We start from the raw sequence: 23,935 nt of genomic DNA on the forward strand, positions 1-23,935 counted from the left end.
TCCCAGCAGCTGCAGGAGCCGCTTCCACTTCCTGCCCGGCCCTGCCTGTGTTGCACCGCTCCGTGCTGTTCAGCAGCTGCCGCCCTCCATCCTGCTTCGTGATGAAAGGTGCTTTATAAGCGGAAGAACGTTATTATGATCAGGAGCAGTAATGTACAGTCAGGGCTGGTGACAGGGCTCATCCCAGCCTCAGCCTGGGGGTGGGTGGCAGCAGCGGGGGGAAGGATGTCCTCGGGGTGAGAACCCTTCCCTGCCGCCGGCCTGGGGGAGCTGCGGGGCTGAAACACGCAGGGGGTGTTTGCTGTGTTATTGCCGGCCAGCTCAGAGCAGTGCCTTCCCAGCAGCATGCTGACATCTGTGACCCTGACACGGCCAAATCCCCTCTGCCAGTGGGGCTGGGGGCCTGGGGGAGGCTGGGCTGGTGGGGGTGCTGGGGGTGACCCCTGCTCTCCTGCGTGAGGTGGGGGTCCCTGCTCCAGTCACGCTAGAAAGCCCTTTGCAAGCAGAAGCGTCAGGTAAAGGGAAGGAAGCCCAGGCCTACAACTTGCATAGGAGCAAATCAAACTTGCAGTAAAGGCATTAATCCAGTGAGGCTGCAGACATGCCAGCATATTGAAGATAAGATTATTCAGGACATATTTACTGATTGGAACAGATCTCCTACACTGCCATATTGCATTTAGAAACCACCACAACCATGGAGACGTTTGGAGAGAGGGAAAAATGAAGATTGTCTGCTTTTGTTTGTTTGGTTTTTTTTTTTAGGTAGAAGAGAAGCTGCTTTTCTTTCAATCCTGTTCCTTTCAATCATAGACTACAGTTTGTGTCCTGTTGGGTTGCAATTATAATCTTTCAGATCAGACACATAATCATTGGGCTGGAGAGCAAAAAGTACCTGGGTAATGTGCTTAACAGAAATTAACCTGGTTACGTTCATACTCTATTGAAAATGAGAAAGTGCTGATGGTCAAAATCAATTCCTCCACAGCCAAATTACTGCAGGACTGGCTTAGGGTTTCAGCTAAATGCTCAACCCTCAAACAATGATCCTAATTGTATTGAATTAGGCTCCTGATCACATAGTTGAAATGATGGCAACGGTTTGTGTTTAATGCTAGTAGTGGGTGGTGGGCAAAATGGCAAATTCACCCCATTTCTCCCTGAGACTGCTCAGGGGTCCCGCTGGGTGTCCCCGGTCCCAGCCCTGCCGTGGGGCAGGCAGTGGGGTGGGGGGGATCCCACAGTTTTGCCAGATGAGGGACAATGGGTGAGCTTTGCCCAAGCCTTTCCTCTCCATGTTACACCCTATCAGTCCAGGATCGTAGTTCAGGCTGGGATGATAGGCTGGGGGATGCATGGGGGGGTTACTTGGGATTTGCAGCCCTAGGGGTGAGGGGAGGAAGCAGCAACATGTCCAGACACATCTCCTGCCACTGCTGACCCCACACAGCCCACTGTGACCCCAAAGTGGCACACAGAAGGAATTTCATCGCTTCCTCCCAGAGCGATGTGCCCAAAGCCTCAGTCCTGCAGAGGTGACAGCCTGGGCACCCCGAGAAGCTCTTCCCTAGCCCCCTCCTTGCTGAAGATCACAGCCGTCCCTTGGGGGTGAGGTTTCTTTTGGAGACTTCTTAAGTGCCTGGAGAGCGGGGCAGCTCTCTGCAGTGCTTGTCAACTCCTGCCTGGTTACATCTTTTCCCTTAAAAGCCGGAACCTCACAGAGTTTCCTGGATGAGAGCAACTCGGTCATTAACTATGAATTTCAAATGAAGTAGATTTACAGTATATATCACAGAAATATGCTGCTGTGAGACAGCGGGCAAGCAGCCTGGGGTGCTCACCTCGGAGTTTCTCACTGTCCAGGCCCTGGCTGATGTGCAAGTTCGCCCCTGAGCATCACCCGCTGGCAAAAGATGCAGCAAAGATGCCCCTGAACATCACCCGCTGGCCTTCACCACCCCGTGGCATGGGGCCATGCCCGTGTGCAGCCGATTCGGGAGGTGCCAGCCTGGTTCTCTGCGATGGGCCCTGCCGGTCCTGGTGGGCTGGGGATGTCTCTGAGGCCCCTCAAACCCAGCAGCAGCAGAGATTGATTGGTGGGGGCAGATGCTTCCCCAGGGGAATGTGACAAGTGGCAATTAATTAGCTGCCAATAACCAGGAAGGACGGGACCCGTGGTCCTCCTGTTGTGATTATGAGGGAGGAGGCTGGTGGGAAGCTGCCACGAGCCGGGCAGCATGGAGGCGACACCACTGGTCCTGGCACGAGTCACATCGACTCTGCAGCACTGTGGGGCCAAGGGCCTGCCCTGAACACCAGGGGTTTGCTCCCCTCCCTGCTGGGGCTGCTTTGCCCTCCATTCCACAGGAACCACTCCTGCTGTGGAGCACGAGCTGCAGCCCCTTGGGCAGATGCTGCAGATTCACCTCTTACTGCCGTGGGCAGTAGGCAAAACCAAACATACACCAAAATCTGCTTTTGGAATCACCCTTGCAGGAGGCTAAGCCCTGGCTGGCACTAAGGTGGCTTTGGAAACGTTCCCCAAGATCTCGTTTTTGAGAAGCACCCCAAGGATTTGGGATCCTGAAGATCCTCATCTTCCCTCTGCCCTGGATGAAGCCCAAGCCTGGCCCCAGGGATCCTCTCTGCTGAGGGGCTGAGCCTGTGGCACCCTGTCCCAGAAAATGGGGCCCGTGGCAAGGGTGTCGTGCTGGGCACGTCCCAAAGGACATACTGGGACGGACACATCCCCAGTGGGCAGTGAAGCAGGGGGTGCTGCAAGGGAGATGCCTCTCCAGGCACAGGGGGCTGATAACATGACATTTTTCCCGATCGATGAAGATTTTGTTTTGTGAGTTATTAGCCCAGTGTCATAAACTATCTCAAAGCCGCAATGGTAAAATACTAAACCTCCATGTTTACCTCCTGTGCGTTGTTTTTAGTACCAAAGTCCCTCCAGTCACCTCTTTGATATTGCATTGGCCAAACTTAAATACAAATCACAAAGACAATGCTGTATTTTGGAGAATATTAGTCAATCTCTGCTGTTTTTCAGCACTTGATGGCATCCAAGGCAACTCCTGTGGCATGAAACTGCCAGAGCTGTGGGGCAAACATCGACCTCATAGCGAGGCTTAGTGGGGACAGGGAAGCGCTGAGCGAGGACAGCGCCGCAGAAGCTCCTGGGGTGGCATCCAGGTCCCCTCAGGTGCTTTGGGTACCACTGCCCCTGATTTGTTGTTCTCCCCCTGCCCCCCACAGCAAACCAGGCAGGGTGGAGCAAGAAATTTCATTTTGATGCTTTTTTGCCACCACTGAGATTGAGCAATTCCAGTCTGAGTATCACTTTCTTGTAACCCCGCATTGAGCCCCCCCGTGTGGGAAGCACACTTTAGCTGTCATTAAATATTAAAGGACCGCCGGTGCTCGTAAACAGCAGGCACCTTACCCCCAAGCTGCGCTTCATCATCAATGCAGGGTGGGGACAGGGGCCAGATCTCCCCAGTGCTCCCAGTACACTGCCCTAGGTGCATATCCAGAGGTGCTGTGGGTCTGTGGGGTGCCCACTGCCAGCAGAGGGGCTATGCCCCTCTTAGCCCCATCCTCTTCCCAGTGTCCTGGGGAGCCCAGAGGTGCCAGGGTGTCTCCTGATCCCTCCCAGCCTCAATACTTCTGCCAGCCACAGGTTTTCTTTTTAAAGATGCCTCTGCTGGCTCTTCCCAGTATTTTTGTCTCCTGGTTGCAGCCGCTGCATCCTCCCTCGTCATTAACTGGCTGGGTTGGGTTGCTCTGTGGTTTTCCCCTATCCCAGTGATCTCCCCCTCATTACCCACCAGAATAAACCTTTTAAAGAGGAAAAAATAACAGTAAAGGCTATTTCAGGCAGAGCCAGAGGGTTCCCCTCCGCAGTGCTGGGAGCTAGATCCAGGCAAAATTCCCAGCTGTAGGGAGGAACCTGCCTGGTTGCATCTGGGACCTGGGAGGGAGAAACGAACTGCGAGGACAGCAGAGGCCGGTCGGGGACATGTGAGCTTGCCCCAGCACACTGTGTGGCTTTGGGAAGGGAATGCTGGAAACCACGTCTGTAACCCAGGTGTGAAGCAATTAGGGCTGAAGTTTGCCAGCTTTTATGAAGGAAGTTCAGAGAGGAGTGATGGGGCCGCTGGCTGCCTTTTCCAGGGACACACGAGGTGTGCACTGCGGCCCACGGCAGAGCAGGGAGCAGCCCCCAGGGGGGCACACTGCGTTGTGGCACGGGGCTGTACGGGCACCGCTGCCCAGCACCTCTGCTAACAAGGCCCTGTCTGCAGCCCTGGGAAGGAGCTGGGGCACAGGCTGCTCTCCGGAGCTGCCCAGCAGCCTCCCAGCCCCGCTCGCAGACACTCCTTGCAGAGCAGCAGTTTTAAACACACGGTTTCCCGTCTCAGCACCTGGTTTTCAGCAACCCCCCATGCTGTTCAAAGCCAGAGGGGGAGAGGAAGCTGCCCCTGTGCGGGCCATGCCCTTCTCCACCTGCAGAGACCCCGCCAGGACCAGCCTCTGCGCCTCTGCTGCCCACCCACGCCCCCAGCCATGCATGTCCTGCAGAGCCACCCCACGGACGGTGCAGGATTCAGAGGCCTGGGAAAACAAAATGGAAAACAAGTGAGAGCATTTCCAGAGCACAGAGCTGAGGTCCCCAGGCTCCCTGACCCCCAGCTGTTCCCTGTGGTCTCCCCAGCCACTGGAGGCATCTCCTAGCAGCAGGATGCAGGCTTGTGTCTGAGGCACTGCAGCACGGTCCTGCTACTACAAGGGGCTTTTTTTTTTTTGTGGTTGCAGAGTTGGATTCTGCTCTGATGCAAACAGGTGCAGCTTATTGGATTTCTTCTGAGGGATGATTTTGGCCTCTAAAGTGTTAAGTGAGTGCTAAGCCTTATAAAATTACCCTTTCAGCTACTATTTCTGCACGAAAGGCTTTCAGCGACAAGATATGCCAAAGCATCTGATGAAGTAATATGTCTATTCTCATTTGTGACATTTATTATTAACAGGAAAAAAAAAAAAAGAAAGAAAGAAAAAAAAAAAAACAGAAAGAACTCTTAATTGAAGGACTATTGTGCCGTGGTAACTGCTATTAAATTAATCTGATGCATTCCTTTCCACCCACACACTTTAAAACTTCCTGGTTATAATTAGAACCATTTAAAACCAATTTGACACTCCTTGGATGATGCAGTTCAGCTGCTTAATATGGTGAAGCTTTGGTGAAAGGAGCAGAGAGGGGCTGTGAGCAAGCTGGATTTGTTTGACTCTTGCAGAAAATCAAACCTGGGAGCTGTTTCTTGTGTGTGGGGAGGTTTTGTCCTTCAGGAAAATGCAAGCTCAGGTCTGATCTTCTCCAGTGCTTCAAGTCTCCCAGGCCGTAACCTGTCTTAAATCTTCTGCAGTCATCCTGTAGGAAGTGCTCCTGTGAGAGTTGCTGAGAGCATCCTTTACCCCAGGCACCCATGGGTCCTCGGCAGGCTCGGCAGCACTGGTTTCTGCTGGGGGGATGCAAATTTTTCCTGCTGTTTTGGGAGGTACCTGGAGTGGTCACTTCCTCCTTTGTGCATGATAACAAATGCACCAAAACAGAAAACGCAGTGATGCAAAAACATTTGGTCATTTAACTGCAGGAGGCCTTAGAGGCATGCTGATAGCACGCACCTTGCACCAGCACTCTGCCCTCCTCAAACCCTTGGCCTGGGCCAGGAAGCCCTCAGAGGGTGCTAATCCCAGGCGGGAGTCAGGAGCCGCTCCCAGTGTGAGCCCTCTGGCTGTGCAGGAGCAGGGGCATCTCTGGTGGGAGAAAAACTGAGAAACCATGAGGCCAAGCCGACAACCAGTGCTGAGCCCCAGAGGGTGTCACTTCTGCAAATATGTTCCTGCTCTGCTGCCTTTATCTGTCATTCTTGTAACCACCTGGGTGGCATTTTGATGGTATCTGTGGGGCTGTGCACAGCGCTCCAGCACATCCCCGACCACCTCAAGGCAAAGCCAGTTCCTCTAACCAGCCCTGGAAGATCCCTTTAGTCACGGTATCTTTACTGTCACCTTCTGTTTCCTTCTCCATTTGGCTTTCAGTTTTGCGACATGTGTTAACCAGGACTGCATGCCGGATCCCAGCCCAGCCCCGCAGCTTCCTCGCATGCCGCTGGGACGATTTCCTCCTTCTGTGGTACTGGGCGCCCACCTTGTGCCGAGGGGTGCCGAGCCCCACACCTAAACTTCCTGTGCACCAACAGCTTAAATTCTCACATTTTGAGTGAAAGCAGCATTTTGTGCTCTGTGCCCTCTGTTGTTACGTGTGTTTTTCCCGTCAGGAAGGGCCGTGATTGGAACCTCATGGGCTTGAGCACTGCCCCTGGCTTCCCTCTGCTGCAGCTCGGTTTTGGATCCCATGCCCAGCAGCTTCCCCAGTGTCCCCAGCGGTTCCCCAGACCTCGTCTTCCATGGGGACAGGTGGCAGCTCCTTGTTCCACTCGCTGCTGTCACAGCTTTCCCTGGGCTGTTTGAGCAAGTGCCCTATGGGCTTCTGCACTGACCACAGCTCCAAGCCCTCACTTGCTGGCCAGCCTTACTTGCCCTCCTTTGGTGCCAGTTCCCTTCCTTTCCATGACAGTACTTTTCCTTTAAATACACCTCATTGCTTTCCCTCTCACTAACATTTTACATCTCTCCCAGATGCCCTTAACTGTTCTCAGTTCATCCTCATTTCCTTGCTCCCTTTGCTGCCTACTTGGGACTTGGCACAATGGCATGAGGTGAAGATGTGTGCTTGCCTGGCTGAGACCCGTGCTGAGGGAGCTGGCAGGGAGCAGATCTGTCAGGAAAGACGAGCAGAAGATGTGTATTTGTTCATCCAAGTGGACCCCAGCTGCGGGGCAGGGCTCCTGGCTGGGACTGGCAATGAGGAGCTGCTGCCAACGGCCCATCTCCATAGGGCTGCTGCATGATGGGCTGGCGTCACTGCTTTTGTGTTTGTTTTTTGGTTTGTTTATTTTTTCTTTAAAAAAAACGTACTCTAATATTCTGGATTTTGATTTTTTTCCATCTTTCTGTCCTCTCCTTTCTGCTCTGGAGTGCGATCAACCCCCAAAATCAGAGTTTATTTATGTGTTTGTCTAATATGTGTTTTTTTTTCCTCTCTTGCTACTTCATAATTTTTTTCCCAACTTTGGAAGCACAACAGAGTGGCCAAAGGAAAAACAAAACGAGTATATTTCTGCTACCCTGTAACTTTGCAAAAATGCTGCGTGCTTGCGCTGCTGCTCTGCAGGAGGCGTAACAAGAACCAGTGGCTGCGAGCTCCGGCCAGACAGAGTAAAATTAGCAGGCAATGCCACGCCGCCAGGAGGAGGTGGGAGAGGGGGAAACAAATATGGCCCTGGAAGCTTTTGGAGCCCAAGGGGGCTCATGTGGAGGGGACTGAAGGGGAGGGGAGGGGAGTGCCTGGGGCAGTGTGCAGTAGGCAGAGCACCCCGGGGAGCGTTGCACCCTCTGCACTCACCCCTCATGGGGCTGAGCTGAGCCTGAGGTGAGCAACAAGTCCCTGCTGAGCGGTTAAATGTGCTCGTTGAAACATCCCCACCTGTCAGCATTCGCTATCCCTCCTCCCTTCAGAACCAGAGCGTCTCCTGTTTCCTTCCAGGCCCAGGCTTTTCTGTGGTTTCCTGACGACGCCGGGAGGAGCGGGGCTTGCACGTGGCCCTCGCCGCAGTGGTGCCCGGACAATTTCCTGCTCCCGAGGTCCTGGAACGAGCTGCGCGTGGAGCAGCCACCCGGCCCGGCTCCTGGCCTGCTGCAGGCCGTGGGGACACCGTGTGCCTCCCCGCTGCTCTGGGCAGAGCTTTCGCCTGCTGCTCGCAAGCCGCCTCTTGGCAGGAGGTGTCGGCAGCGATCTGGGGTTGTCGACACGCCTGTGCCCACAGCTCTGTGCAGCCGGCAGCGCTGCTCCCACAGCCATCCCTCTGTGTCCGTATGTGCCTGTAAAACAGAATGAAGCACCTTGAATTGTGCTCTTCAGGAAAAAAAAAAAAAAAAGAGAGAGAGAGAGAAAAAAAAAAAAGTAATCCAGGCAACATTTTTAGGTGTAGAAAGCCAAGCATGGGGCTGCACTGGTCCCTGGTGCTTGCTGGGTGCCCTCTAAGTATTTCTGAGAAACATCACAGGCTGGACTATAATTCATGTACATAAGCATCCATTAAAGTAACTGTAGAGATCAGGACATGGACAAACGTGATTAAGGAATCGATGCTGCCAGATCAGAGGTCCTGGCAGAGGACTTGGCTCGAACTTGATTTAGGCATCAAAGGGGATAATTTGATAGAATAAAAAGCCAATGCTTATTAGCAGGAGAATGGTAATGAAGACACACGGGTCCTCGGGCCAGCACAGGGCTGGCACCACATCTGCTTTGATGGCAGCTTCTTGCAGACATCCTTGAATCAGCCATCCATGTGCACAGCTATGATTTAGGAAGGCATCATCCAGCAGGCTCTTTGGGGACAGTACAGGGCTTGGTGCAACAGTTAGCACTGTTGTCGTGGCAGTAGCATCCTTTTGTGATGTGGCATAAGAACTTTTAAGAAAAATTATTTTTTTGAGCTGAGGAGTTGCTGGGCTCAGCTCCCCTACACCTGTTGAACAATGGACCCAATGTGTACGAGTACATTAGGAGGAAATATCAACCTGGCAAGATATGAGCACAAAAGTAGGAGCAACAGAGAGTCGCTTCACTTGAAAGCTTGAAATGCTGAAAGCAGCTTCTTGATAAGTCAGCAAGCTGGGTGCAGATGTGGCAGCAGAAGCAGCGCAGGCATAGCACAACTCTAGCTTCCTTCCTGGGAATGGAAAAGAGGGGTTGGTTGAAATCAAGGGGGGTGTAACAAGGGACAAATCTCATTAAAGATCACTAGAGCCCTGTGTCCTGCAGGTTCAGAAATGAAGCCCAGGCCCGCAATGTGGAGCTGGCATGGTTTGGGGGATGATAAGGTGCAGCATAAAATACCTGGCACCTGAGCTGCCCCCAGGGCGGCACTGACAGGATGGAGGCAATTAGGGATTAATTAGCTGCAGGTGGTGGGAGGGGTGGCAGCTTGTGACTGTGGCTTTGCTGCACCTGAGCATCTCCCCAGAGATCTGGTGAAGGGGTGGGGGGGGGGAGGAGGGTTACTTGCTCCTGTGCTACAACATGCAGAGCCTGCTTTGAAAAATCTAAGTCTTGGAAAGCTGTTGTTGCTCCTTGGGGCTGTTGTGGTGTCAAAATTTCTGATGTACTGTCTGTACCATTCGCAGGGTGTCTAGCCCCTGGGACAACCAAGGGCTGGAAAGTAGCAAAAAGGTAAAATTTGGCATGGCCTGGCCTGGCCTGGGGCTGCTGTTCACGCACTGCAGGAGGAATTGGGTTGTCCTCTGTGGTCTTGGGGCTGGCAGCTTTCAGGAGTCTCCATCCCTGTCGTTGTTCCATATTGTGCTGGGGATAGGGTGGCTGCTGGCTAACCTTGCATTTACCTCTCTGGAAATACCTACAAGATCATTCAGCTAATCCACTTAGAAATAAATAAATAAACAACAAAGTATTTTCTTCTGAACTGTTTGGAAAAGGCTCCTGGCCAGATTTAAAAAGCCACTAAGGAACATTTCTAAGCAGAAAACAAATAAACAAAAAACCTTTCCCATTAAGAAGGGGGAGTGCTTTATTTTGAAACACTGGCATAATGTGTTTGACAGTTTTGACTTTTAAGATGATACTTCAGGAAATGGAATGAAACTTGCATAGCATTTTGATGTCACTCAATGTGCAGGTTTAGCTGAGAAGCTCTCGCTGGAGGAGCTGCCCATCTGCTGCTAGTATGTGGGGCCGTGGCGAAGCTGAGCTGCTCTGACAGCTTTGTCAGCTGTCCAAATGAAGGGGAGAGAAATATCATGGAACCCACTCATTTGTTTGAACAAACCTCCTGTACGGGAGCAGGCTGCTGGAAGGCAGGTTGGGCTTGTGGGGGCTCTGCGGCTTCCCGGCCTTTCATGAGTTACCCAAATTCTTTATTTTCGATGCAGCAGTCATTCAGCTTTCCCTGCCCTCCTGCTGCTCGGAGCCTGTGCATTGGCTCTCTTCGCTTGTCTGCTATGCAATTGTTCCTGCAGGCCTCGTTTTTTCTTTCTGTCTTCCCTTTCTGCATTTCTTTAAATGCCAAACCTGGTTATTTTTCATGCTGGCAGGGCGTTGGTGGGAGCTGGAAAGCAGCAGCAAATCTTTTGGACGCTGTGGGGAGTAACTCTGTGACGTGCTTCAAGGGGAGGAACTTCCCCCCTTGCCTCCGTAGCTTGGCTGGTCCCAAAGGTTGTCACCCAGCACGGTGACACTTGAGCACTTAGTAGCCTGCTGTCAGCCCCCAGACCAATTATTTCTCTTCAGTTTTCTTGAGTTGGATTCTCTCCATCTGATCTATTGATTTAAATCTTAAGTGGGAGGGATAATGGTATTTTATTATTATTGTTATTTTTTTTAATTGTGCTGTGCTGGGAGATGAGGCAGGGGGTACGGCTGCTCGCTGCCCTGCCGCAGCTGGGGTGGGCACAGCTCAGGGCTCCTCGGGGAGGTTCAGCCTTCGCTGCAGCCCAGCAGCTGTGGGTTTGTGTCCCTGGCTGGAGGAGAGCAGGGCAGCGGTGGCAGTGGGACGTGCAGCCTGGCCACGGTAGGTTGTGAAGGTGTTTGCAGAGGTTGGATGAGCTCCTTCCCAGCGGGAGCCCATGCTGCATGTCCATAAATCCATCTCGTCCCACGTGAGAGCAAAAGAAGCAAAACCTACACAGTGAACCTCTGTGTACCTTGGATCACTCTGGCATTAAATATATATGGATAGAAAATTAGCTTAATCAAGTCGAAGTAGAATCAATTAATATTTTAGTAAAAACGTCAAACTTCAGTTTAACACACTGGTTAAGTCTCAGCTGGAAAAACCACTGTGGTTCTCCACTGCTTTTTTTTTTTTTTTTTCTTAAACCCAGGCTGGTTTCCATAGCCTCATCTCTGCCTGTGGGGGCTATTGAAGCAACCGACCTCCAGTGGGGTTGCTGGAGAGCATTAGATGCACACAGATCGCCGAGCTGTTTGCCCTTTATCTGAACAAATAATTAGTAGCGGTTTAAAAAGGCCCTTTCTCCCCCTCCCTGATCCCTTTTATAGGTACAATAATCAGATAAAATATTTCTGGAAGACTATTTACAAACTTCCCCATACCCATCAATCTTACCGTTAAGAAGGAACAGAGGAAGATATCTAACCTCAAGAAGCTGCTAATGCAACCAAGCTATTTAATGGTGGGGTAGATTTTTTTTTCCTGCTGCCATTACTATGGAATACATAATAACATCAATAATTAAATATAAATTGGATTTAATATTTTATGCTGGCGACATGTAATTTACACTCTACCCGAGAAATCAAAAGGTCATGTCTGAAGTAAAGGCAAGAAGTAGGGGGAGATGGACTCGTCCGTGAAATGAGTCCTACTGACTTCGTGACAGGCTCTAACCCTGGTGAAAGGGAGTCTCAAAAATTTCTCCAGGGAGGGAAATAAGAGCTCTGTTTCATCTAGAAAAGGAGAGCTACTGGTCTGATTGCTGTTAATGTGGGTTTTGCATGATTTTTCCTGTTTTCTTCAGTCCTGGATTTGATTGCTCTTGATCCAGTAATGTTCCTCTGCCCATGCTTGCTTCTACCCACCTGCCAGTGGCGATGGCACTAGGGCTGGGCTTTAAGGTGAGCATGTGCTTGTGGGACTGTCCCCATCACTGATGTCTTTGAGCCTCCTAGAAGAAACACTGTTCAGGAGTCCAAGAAAATGCATAAATTATTCCAGACTGGTCGTGCTATCACTGCATTGATTTTTGTGAGATTATAGCAGATTTCAATGGTGTGCCAGTGGAGCAGACTCCATTAATGGAGTAGTAATTCAGGAACTGCTCAATTTATTTCTGGAATGTTTGAAACATTTTCATTTTTTGTTTTTCCCCCCTTGGGTCAACCAACACCTCATCTAATTTTCACATTTGTACATGGGAGTTCGCATCAGCTCTGGGCCTCAGCAGCTCAGGCTCTTATTGCTGTTCATTTTACATCTGCAATTACTTAAAAGTAAGAAAAATCAAACATCCCTTAGGCAGATGTGGGGTCTTAGAGCTTTCCAGTCCCTGTTCTCCATCTCTTCCTTCGTTCTCTGGGCAAGGAGGTGGCTGGCACTGTTGTGCCGTGTTTGCATCATGACGGCTCTCGTAATGAGACCACAGCAGCTGGGTGGGTGCTCCTCACGGCTCGAGCAAACCTCAGGCCTTCCTGGGGGCTGTGCACAGGGCTGTGCTGTGCTCAGGGAGCTGCAACATGGGGAGAGAACATCCCCGTCGTGGTCGGGATAAATTATTGCTCAAGATTGTGGGCAGGGAGGTTTGGGGTTTGTCTGAGCTGCCCAGAGCAGGTTTCTCTGCAAGTAGGGCTTCTGCTTTTTTAAAGGTTGTGCAATGCATCTGGGCAAAGCAATTCTTGATTCTTCTTCTTCTTCTCCCCAGAGTGGGTGAAGCTGCTGTGTGAGACAAGGAAGTCGTCAGAAACCAGCACAGATTGTGGCTGCTTTCAGTGTCTCACCTGGCACGAAGGTGGGGGAGGCAGGTAGTGCTGGGACGGGGCTGCCAGGGGCACTTTGGGATGGGGTCTGCAGGGAGAGAGGCAGCATGGGTTTCTGAGTTTTGATTGCTGTTTGCTTGATGTGAAAGATTGGGACCTGAAAAATAAAATCTGAACACTCAAGGAAAATAAATCCCTTTAGTGCACTGGGGGACAGTCGCAGGGAGCGGCTGGCTGAGTGTTGGCTGTTGCCTTTTCATGCTCGGTAGAGTTCAGGTGTCCTTTACGCTAGGGCAGGGCCAAGAGCGCGTGCATGAACACGTGCAGGCTTCGAGGGAAGGGTCTAGGGAGAGCGCGGCCGGGCGAGTACAGCCCACAGATGCATGGGCACCTGTGTGTGACCCTTGCTGGCTGGGTGAAGGTGGCCAAGTCTGTCATGCCACCACTTGGCTTTCCCTGTTGGGGGCCTGAGATGCAATGCCAGGAAGGCCTGGATTTTATTTTGGGTATGTTTTGTCCGGATTTAGCTACTACCATTGAATCAATGAGAGGAGCATGTCCAGCAGAGTGTGCTGTGTGTAGCTGAGGTGGAAAAATCCTCCCTGATGCTTGTGTTAATTGAGCAAGTATTTTATTTTATTTTATTTTATTTTATTTTATTTTATTTTATTTTATTTTATTTTATTTTATTTTATTTTATTTTATTTTATTTTTTATTTTTTGTCTCCATGGCCAAGTTAAATAAAAGCCTCTGATAGCTGACTTTCCAGACCCTCCAGGAGTTATAAACCCCCATTATGGTAGCTCAGAAGTGGGAATAAAATTACCTGTTTAATTTGGCAAGCTGCAGATGTGGCCAAAATGTCTCTGGCTTCTCATAGAGCCCTGCCAGAGAAAAGGACTTCAGAGAAGCCAAGCTCCAATGGAGGCATTTTGCAAACTGTGCGGGTGGGAGGGCTGGATCCTGCCTCCAGGCCTGGATCCACAGCCGTGGCTCGGTCTGCTCTGGCATTTTGCATCTCCCAGAGGGTGGTGGTCTCTGCCTTCAGGTGCGCTCCCGCCGGGCACAGCAGTTCCAGGACCTCATCGGATGCCACAGTCTGAGCCAAGCTGCCTCCAAGTACACTTGGGGCTGAGGTTTATAAGGTCATTCAGCTTTCAGCATCCTTTTATGAGTCTTTGGAGTCTACTTGGAAAAAGAGCTACTTGTTTTTTGTCTGGGCTAAATGGTTTTGATCAAAAATGTGGTCTTTTTTTTTTTTTTTTTCTTTTAGTGCCTCTATCCCTTGTACAACCCATGGTTCAGATCAGCACCTGCCCACTTGAGGAGGGAGGATCTAATGAATTCCAAAAGGATGCAACTGCACTTTTTTTTTTTTTCGAAGGGCTATGGTTGAGTTGCCTCCACGCTATTTTTTTTCTCCAAGTCAGCTATGGAAAATCCATATAAATGTCCCATTCTTGCAGCTCATGGTGCCCCTGAAAGTGAAAACACCTGGTTTCAAAGGGCAATCCTGACTCCAAATTGCTCTTAATAGCAGATTTTGATTTTATGTACACCATAATGCAACTTGGGGCCTTACTTGCTTGCCTGGCAATGGAAACACTAGTCTTTCCTGATGCTGTGGAGTGTGAGTTCAGCAAGGCGTTTGGTAGAGGAGGAAGCTTACTGGTGCAGGAGTAGCCAGCACGGCTGTGTCTGTTTGGCTTTCACCACGACAGCTGGCGAAGGGCATGAGATTGACTGGCAGGGTGTGTAGGTTTTTTGTGTGTTTGACTTCTGATTTTTGAGCTGGTTTTGAGAGGGGTCCTGGATGATCCCAGGTGCAGTAAAACATCTATATTTTCAAAGCAGTGGTGATGAGCTTGTCTGAGTGCAGGATTTGTCTTCCGCTGCCTTCTGCATGCATCAGCTTTGCTGCTGCTCAGTGGGGGAGCAGGAGGATCCCCCTGAAAGTTTGGTCCTTGGCCCCAAAACTTAGGAAACTGCGTTAGCAATCAGGCCCCTTTCCCACACATCTCTGTCTCTTGTACAGGCTCCCCAGCTTCGAGGGGACATGACCATGGCAAAGTCCATGGGGATAGGTCAGAAGAAATCTTAGACTAAAAATTTTTCCACTTTTAATGCATCAAAATCCAGAGGCATCTTGTGCCATTCCTGTTTTGAAGGGACAAGCAACTTTAATTCTTAAAAGATTAATACAGCAAAGTTGCAATACCATTGATATACTATTATTTTCCATCTTTATTCATCCCCAGATGCAGCACGAATGGCTCCCTTCAGGCCATTCATAATTGGAAAATGCTTTTAAGACCTTTAACAGTTGCATGCTCCATTTTGTAAGGTGCCTAGTTTATTGTCTGGAAGAGTTGCCCTGATGAATTACTTCACTAATGTTTTGCAAGGGACCAAACTGAGTGATTGATGGACAGGATTCAAGTCACTGATAGCCAGTCACTTAATCTACAATCAGTACTGTCCTGATCAATTTGAGAGGCAGCAAGCTCATGTGCGGCAGGGAAGAGATGTGAAGATTTACCTTCACTGCAGCAGCTATCAAAGGACTATTGCCCAGAGAAATAGGCAGCCAAAATCAGGGCCAGGTCATCTGTTGGAGTCAGTGAGATTAACCCCAGCTGAGGACCTGGATTGCCTCTTGCATTTAGCCTTAAGGATGCCCTACAATGCCTTTAGCTGTGCCAGCAGCACTGCTCTCTTTACCTGTTCCTCGTACTCTTCCCAATATCCATAACTGTCCTTGCCCCAGGTAAAGGCTTTTCTGTCACTTCTGGGAACTCCCCTTTGCTTTGCAATGAGTCCCTGTGTACAGCATTTTGTCTGCTCTGTTGCTGTGGAAAAATACCTGAGATGAGAGGGACAGGGTGCACATGCAGATCAAATGGATGGGCTCATGCTCGTGCTGGTGGGTTTTCATGTTGGTTTTCGTAAGACCACATTACAGCGGTTTGGGGACAAATTCCATAACGCAGCACCAATGTTTTCTCTCATCTATTTTTAATCAAGCCTTGAAATCAGTTCAATTTTCCCAGAATCCTTTGGTATAAAAGCTAGTGTGTGGTGCTGGTGTAGGTGATGTGACAGCAGGCGTAGCCCAACCTCTCCGCTGCGGACAGATGGCAAGCCCCAGGGGCTATGGGGAGATGAGCGAGGTGCAAGCCTGCCCCAAATGCTGCTGCAGGAGGCATTTGGTGCCATAGAAGTAAATGCCATGACACTATCACAGTGCAGACACACATCCTGGAGGCTTTCTGATTTTGTTTAATTGTTCTTCCTCCACTGTAAAGGGAGACAGTCCCCCTGGCTGGGACTGCTCCCAACAAGAAAAGTTTAACAACTCATTGTTTCACCAAAGCAATCTTTTGAAACAGAAAGCAATTATAGCTAACGGCTCTAAGGTTTTACTTACCCAACTTGATTTGCCTTGTCACGTCCCATTAACTTCTAATTCAGCACTAATCCCTGCCCTGAAATATATAATGAAAGACATTCAAAATATATCAAAATGGCATTGGTATTGATTTATTAATGCTAGGGAATGCTGCCCTAATTGAATTTAGATCCAGGAAGTAAGTTAATGCAGCTGACAGTGATACAGGAATCCAATCTCCCCAGTGCACAGAATTATGACTTTTTTTCTCTCTTTGTTGTCAGTTGGATAAATAACAAATCAATTTAAATTTCAATGAGATTGCTAAAAACAAAGCAGCACCTGCCTGGGCTAATCACTCGGGCAGGGTTTCGGCTGCCAGTGAAGGTTAGGGAAGTTCAGAAGGGGATGAAGGACATCCACAGTTCTTGCTGGGGTTTCTTGGTGCTAAGCCCCTGGGGTCTGTGTTTCTTGCATGGGTCCGGTTTGGTGACTTTGTTAGTGAATACTGTTGGGACTGTAGGTAACTGCTGTTTTTCTAACCCAGAGGACTTGAAGCCTTCTTCTTTAAAACCCACTTGGCAGGACGTTGTAGATGCTGACTACATGGACAGCAGCTGTGGGGCTGTGCCAGGGCAAAGTGGTCCCCATCCCTGGTGTATGGGATCATCTCTATGGTGGGCCTGCCCAGAACCTTTTTTTTTTTTTTTTTTTTTTTGGAGGGGGGGTGGGGGGAGAACAGTCAGATTTCCATGAGGCAGCAGGAGCTACCATTTGGTTTTGCCTCCTGGAGGTGCCGGAGGGGTCCTATGGTTATACCTCGAGTGTTCACTATCAACAACTGTGCTTGTCATTAATCACTGTCAGCTGTGTTCATTGACACTTGATTCCACTGCAGAATAAAAAAAAAGACATGAACAATTGTTGTTTATCATGCTTAGGATCGAGTAAAAAATATTGCCATACCTGTACACTCTGCTTTGCTGAGACCTGCAGTAACTGTGTGGCAGTTTGGGTGCTGACCTGGTGCCCAGGTGGCTCCTTGCTCCCTTCCCTGTGCTCTGGAGAAAGTGCTCTGCAGAGACCAGTTGTTCAGACTTTTTTTTTTTTTTTTTCCCCTCCTCTACCTGGAGATAAATTTGGCACTTTGCTTCCCCTCAGTATCCCTCACTTTTTGTAAAGGAGAAATACTCAGGGCTTGTGTTTGAAATCCAGCCCTGCTGGGGTTGGTATGGTCAAGAAGGCAGAGGAGCCTGAGTTAATTAAATCAACAGCTAACAGTGGAGGTTACCCACAAAAGTGAACCTTGGTGCCCCTAAAACCACTGACCAGAGAATGGCTGGAAAAAAACAAAACCACAGTTGGAGTGAAATGGAAAAAGAATTCTTCAGCTCTATATCACTTCAGCTAGCCACAGGTATCAGAATATTAATTGCTCTTTGACTTGATTTTGTTGTGGGATTAAGGGCACATTGTGGCTTATGAAGATATTCTAGGAGCCACAAGGATGGATGCAAAATCCATCTGTTAAGCATTTCTTTGCCTGCTGAAATCCAGGGTGCTACTGCTGTAGCTCCAGCAAGAGCCTCCTGCTGCAGCCGCTCTCCTGTTGCAGCTGGCGCTGCTCTCCCGGGTTTGTGTTCCCCTCTGGCAGCTTGTAGTTCCTTGCCTCTGTGCAGGGAGATACAGTGTGAAGCATAACCTTCCCTAAGATTTAGGACACAGTATTGATCTGCTTGCCTTGCCTGCAGTGAAAACTCTCATCGGTGGCAGCTGCTGCAGGGTCATGCCGCCTCTCTTTATTCCCAGATGTGCAAATCCCTGGTGGATGGACCAGCATGGAAATCTGCAGGGAGGTACCTGTGGCTGGGAAGGTACCCATGGACTATAAAATGCATGGGACAGTTTGAGGCCAGGGTGAGTTACACAGTGGGTTTTTAGCTCTCCTGCAGCAGCATGTCCCCACCTCCAGCACTGGCTGGTGCAGCCCACTGTGCCTTATGTCCCCATGCAGTGCTGGAAGACCTGTCCCTTTTCCTCGGGTGTCCCTGCCATGCTCTGCTTCATTCCAGCCACCCTGCAGAGAGGTGCTGATGGATGGACTCAGCCATCGCAGCCAGAGCATCACTCGGGCAGTGGGGAGGTTTCCTGAGGACAGAGCAGCACAAAGCTTACTGAGCTGGAAACCGAGCTGCCTGTGAAATGCCGATCGGATCCTTGCTCCTGTTGTCCTCCCCACAACCCCTCCCTGCTTTCCGCTCTCTCCCCTTTGTGCTCTGTTGCACCCGTCCTGGTGCTGTGCTTTGACCATTGCCTCTTGGTCCATGTTGTTGTGGGGAAAGGCAGAGGCGATGCTGCAGGTGGTGGTGCCCAGCCCCGCACGGGGCACTTGGGCAGAGGTGTTGTGGCTGGGACAGGATGGCTCTCCGTCCTGCGGCTGTGGCTGAGCTGACCTCTCCATTGGTGCTGGGTGTCCTGCGGCTGTGTTTTGCTCCCTCCCCATCAGCTCAGCACGTGGCCTGTCGTCACTGCGGCACTGAAAGAGTTGCTTGGTGAATTTTTCAGGCTCATAAATCCAGGAGATCAGAGCAGGGGAATCCAGTCCAGCCCATAAGTCACAGGACGTCAAATAAAACCGCGGACATTAAAACTTTACTAGACTGAATAGTTTTAATTTCCGGTGTATAACAGCTGTTTTGACACTAATAGCAGATGAAAGCTGCGATTTCCTGGTCAGTCCAACCCCAGCCTGGACAGGACACAACCAGGAGCGCAGGCTGTTAACAATGCATCTTTTTATCCCCTGAAACTTGGATACGTTAACTTCAGAGATGTTAATTACAGCAGGAATTACCCGTGAAAGACCTTGCTCAGGAGCCTGAATGTTTGCAGGCGGCAATAACTCCCCGCACCCACCCCCCCCCCCCTTTTTTTTTTTTCCATAATGCTGATGAAATTAGTTTGGTGGGGGTTTGGAGGGTTTCTTTATTTTTTTTTTCTTTTTTCTTTTTTCTTTCCATTTAAAAAGCCAGCACACCCAGGGGCAGTGCAACCTGGGGCGTCCGCTGGCATGGCCGCTCAGCTGCCTGGGCTCTGCCACGGCGTGGTGCTGCAGGAGCTTGTGGCTGGGCTGCTGGACCAGGGCTCTTTGAAAGAAATGGAAAATCTCCAGCCAAGCAAGCCAGTCCCCAGCCAAGCCTTATTTCCAGTCCATCCACTGCTTCGTTCTTTTCTCTGGGGTGGGGAGATCCTCCCAGGCCAGCAGGGTGATGAGAGGTGAAATGCCTTCCGGGAAGACGAGGCCAGCAGCAGAGGCCATATGGGGAAAGACGCCACTTACGGAAGTGGAAGAAAGGTTGAGGTGCTAAAGAAGAAGTAGGACACCAGCAAACCACCTTTTCTGGCTTTGTTTCAGAGTGCAACCCCGAACGGCAACTGTGTGGTGGGTGACAGCACAAAACTGTCCCTGGAGCATGGCGCAGCCGTGAGCCGCAGCGTGCGCTGAGCCGGCAGGGCTGGGGGAAGCGGTGGCTGGAGGATGGGTTTTGGGTTCACGATGGCCCTGTCCTGCCCTTGTCTTGCTCAGTAACCTTAGGCAATGCTTGGGGCCAGTTCCCCCATGCAATGGAGCAAGAAGCTCTTTGCAGAGGTCTTGGTGTGTTGGGGTGCCCACGCAAGCTGCTCTCGCTGTTCACACGTGCAAAAGGAGCTGCTGGGGACTGGGAAGCACCTGTGGGACTGGGGACTGGTATCTCAGGCTGGGAGCAAAGGGAGAAGTGGGGAAAGGTGACCTCATGGGGGGGGTGACCACTGCTGAGAATGGCCGCAGTATCACCGGGGGGAAAAGAGAAGTGAGGAGACATTATGCAGCTGTGAGAGCTGCCGGGACCTGGTCCCAGCACCACAGTGCTTTGCCCCCTCCAGCAAACAGGGTGCAGGGTCTGGGACAGCCCTGGGGCTGGGCTGAAGCCATCCCATCCTGGGGGTGCTGACTTATAGTCCTGGGGCTTACCACTCAGCCTTCAGCCCTGCTGAATGAGCCTGATCGCTTTTTGTGGCCCAGGGGAGAGGGACATTCCTGCCCCTCTGTCGAGCAGTGGGAGAGATGGAGTAGAGGCATAGAAGTAGAGCTGTTGTCTAATTCTTTTTTTCTTCTTTGCTCTCCCATTGCTGCTGGATTTTCATGGTTGATATTTCCCCTGCAAGTCCCCTTGACTCAAAAATAGTACTTGCTGAGGATGCAAAGCAGAGGTGGTGATGTGCATCCATCTCCCCCTGAGCTGCCCTTTGCAAATGGTTCTTGGCATGGTGGCAGGTGTTGCTGTTTCACATCAAAATAATAATTAATGACGAGGGTCCTGCTAGCTCCTGGGAGAAGACTATGATATGGACCCTGAAGGGACTTGTGGTTCTTGAAGGTGAGGAAGAAAGCATTGGCCCAGACTGCACACACACTGCAGAACGGGACCATTTCTTCTGACTCTCATTGCTTTGGTGAATCAAGGAAATTCTCAGTGTGTATGAGCAGACTGACTGACATACCTGATTGTGTTTCATATGATACTACCTTGTTGTTGGAGTAACTTTGAAGCTGGTACTCTGCTAGTTGCTACTCTACCTTCACTTGTGGATGGAATCTGCTCTGAACCCCCTGATGCCAAAGGACATCTCCCTTAGTGAGCATGAGTCTGACCCCAGTTGCGTATGGCTTTGAGGCTCCAGGACAGAGGTGCCAGTGCTGGTCTGTACTCTGCAGAGCCGTGATGTCTCCCCCAGGAAGGATGACGATGTAAGATCCCAGCCCCCGAAAAATCAAGGGGGGTAAATGTGCTGATGAATGCACTAGCAGAATGGACCAGTGTTCAGCTTCACCATGCAGAGCTGCACTGGCTAAATTATCAGTGACTGTTAATTTAAGGTTATCTGTATGCTTGGATTACAATGACAGTCGTGTGCCTGAGAGGTGAAAAACGGAGCCACAGCATGGTATGGATGGACAGGACAGCAGTGGGGCTAGGGACAGAGGCAGGATAAGACTTTTGCCACTGCCTTGTGCGATTGCCTCATCCTCCTGGATGAGCCAAGTGTGGATGCTGGTGCCTGGTAAATAATTCCTGGGGATTTGGGGTGGTTTTAAGGTGTCAGGGTGATCCCTGGTACCATTTGGGCTGGGGCAGCCTCGTGCTACCTGTGCAGTAGTCCTTGTGGCTTCTGGGGGGCAGGGCAGGAGAGCCCAACTTGTCATTTTTGTTTTGGTTTGGTTTTTAGGCATTAACATCTATGACTGGAGAGCCTCTGGAGAGCTCGGAGTGGAAAATATTGTGTTCCTCATCCCAGCCCACCCCTTGCTTAATGAACGCATTAACAACAGGCCCCGGTTTATTTATATCAATTTCAAAATCTCCAAAGACGCTCCTATATATAAGCAGGGCATCAGATCCCATCCCTGTAATGGGTCATTAATGTATTTTAAGGGAGAGAGACGAGTTTGCATTGGCAGAGAAGAGGATTAAAAATGCTTTTATAGCAAAATGACCAAGAGTGCCTTTTTGATTGCCTCTAAATTCCCAGTGAATAAATGAATAATAGAAAAATAAATGAATAATAGATATATCAGCGGGCTGGATACTGTAATGCAAGGATAGTGAGTCCCCCTGTACCTCTGCCAGAACATTTGTTTAACAAGACAAACTGGGAAAGTCGATCCGGAAGGTGTGGGACGAGGCGGAGCTCCCCCGGCTGCCCCGCCGCAGGACGCGAGCTCCGGGCGCTCCGAGCAGCGGCTCCGGCGGCCGCCGGCCTCTGCTGGGCCCCGCTCCGCGCCGCAGGGCGGCCAAGGCCGGGCTGGGCCGGGCAGGGCCGGGCCGGGGAGGGCCGGCACCGCCGCCCTCTCCCCTCCGCAGGCCTCGCCCCGGAGCAGCGCCGCGGGCCGGCTTCCCCCCGGGCGAGGCCTGCGCGCCCCGGGGCTGCGCCGAGAGCCGCGGAGCCGCTTCGGGGCGGCGTGCGCTAGAGGGAGACAAAGCCCCGTGCTGCCGGGCCCCTGGCCGATGGGCGTCTGGGGCCCTCGGTGGCCGCGGCCGGCAGCGGCTCGAGGCTCTGGGACGCCCGCTTGGAGCTGCCGGCGCCGTCCGCGGCCCAGCTCCTGGCCCAGCTCCCCGCCCGCCCGTCCCTGCCGCGGCTGCCCCGGTGCCCCGAGGGCTGAAGGCCCGGGGGATGAGGTTTCTGCGTGGGCTGTGGGAGGCAGTCCCGTGCAAGATGTTGTCCCTAAGTAACAGTCAATAACTGCTCCTTCCAGGGGATGCTCTTTCCCTGGAGTATAAGGGTTTTATTCTGAATAAATGTAAAGGGCATGGATGAGAACAAAAATATCTGTTTTCTCGCTGTAATCCGTCTCCACCTGACACTTCCCTCTGGTGCAGCAAGGCTGTTACCGGTTTATGAGCTATTTAACACTGATTGTGTGTAGATTGTGCAATTAAATGTCACTTTATCTATTTATACCTTACACCCACCTCCCCTACCCACCCCCCTTAAAAAAAAATAATTACTCAAAGTTACTCAAGGGCATGGTGTTTGCCACCAGCCTTCCCTGCTGCATCTCTTAGGGATGCAGCTGCCCGAACAGCCTCGCACAAAGCACTCCTGGCCACTACCACCTCACCACTCCGAATGTGTGCATAAATGCAGCTCCATCTAACAAAATGTGACATTGCTTTCTTGTCTTCAAGGGGCTACACTGATTTCTGCCAGCTGACGACTTCGCCTGATGACTGTATCCTTTACTGGTAGCCTTTACATCTTCCCACTGATAGGTTAACCAGAGCAGTATTTGTTGGAAGCACATTTCAGAGCATGCTTTTTGAGGTGTGAAGTGTGTCTGTGGAGATGTCCACCTGAAGAAAACACGGGCAGGCCCTCAGCCTTGCACATCTTCCAGGCCGTGAAAGAGGAGAGCTGGCATTAAGGAGCTGGTTTCACTGCTCCACGGTGTTTTTTCACCGTTGGGAAATGATTCCTGTGCGAGCTCGGGGCAGCTGGGATGAGAGGGGTGTTGATGGAGCATGTGATGAGGCTCTCTCCACAGGCACGGCAGGATAGTGTTGGAAACATAATATTGGGAATACTTTGTAAAGCTTGAGCTGAGGAGGCTGAAGTGCTGGGGGGGGGGGGGGGCTGTGATTCAGGCAGCCAGGGACAAAATCCCCTCAGGCTCTCAGCTTTGGGGAAACTGTCCCAGCTGGTATTTTGTGCATCAGGGGCAGGGGATGTTTGCCCTGTGCTGTTCGTGGTGTGGCAGCGTGGAGAGGGCTGGGCCTGAGCCTCATGAGCTCAGGACCCAGCGACTGAGTCTGCTCTGAGAATGCCTCTCTGGAGTGCAGGATGAGTTTTGAGCCTCTACCTTGTCTGAGTGCTCTGCTTCAGTGCTTTGTTGTTGTTGTTGGTTGGTTGTTTTCTTGCCTTTTGGTCTATTTCTGCTCAGTAGAGAACACACTTTCTCTAACAGAGATTGCAGCATTGCCACCCTCCATGCTCAGCCACCCAGGGATAGCCATAATAAAATAAAATAAAATAAAACAAAGTCACCCAAAAAAATAAAATAAGCAGGCTTTTTTTATTAGTATTTTGTTGTTGTTGTTAGCCACAGTTGAGTCTTTTCTGTTCATTTTTTTCTACTCTTTGCCCATGACTGCGGGGCTGGACACTGGCTTTCACTTCTGAACCATCATTAGGATGCCCATTTGTCACCTGAGCTGGTGCCCATGGGGTCACAGCGGTTCTTGCATTCCCAGCCCTTCCAGTGCATCTTTTTTTTTTTTTGCAAAATCCTACTCTGCCAATTTAGGCATTGGGTTGCAGTGGCTCTGCTTAACATGATGCAAACTCAGTGTTGCCACTGGTGCTT

At 50.8% G+C, this 23,935-nt stretch overlaps 2 long non-coding RNA genes across 2 annotated transcripts; both read left to right on the forward strand.

Annotated features, from left to right (window-relative positions):
* The first annotated feature begins 5,220 nt into the window (after window positions 1-5,220).
* Window positions 5,221-8,531, forward strand: LOC311423174. Its single transcript, XR_014685597.1, has 2 exons — window positions 5,221-5,368; window positions 7,673-8,531. It is a non-coding gene; the product is annotated as an uncharacterized lncRNA (long non-coding RNA).
* An 8,630-nt stretch (window positions 8,532-17,161) lies between these two features.
* LOC311423222 lies at window positions 17,162-18,687 on the forward strand. The gene is made up of 2 exons (XR_014685607.1): window positions 17,162-17,449; window positions 17,842-18,687. It is a non-coding gene; the product is annotated as an uncharacterized lncRNA (long non-coding RNA).
* Window positions 18,688-23,935: the final 5,248 nt, after the last annotated feature.

Source organism: Aythya ferina (genome assembly GCF_964211825.1).
Source record: "Aythya ferina genome assembly, chromosome: 24".
Lineage (NCBI taxonomy): Eukaryota > Metazoa > Chordata > Aves > Anseriformes > Anatidae > Aythya > Aythya ferina.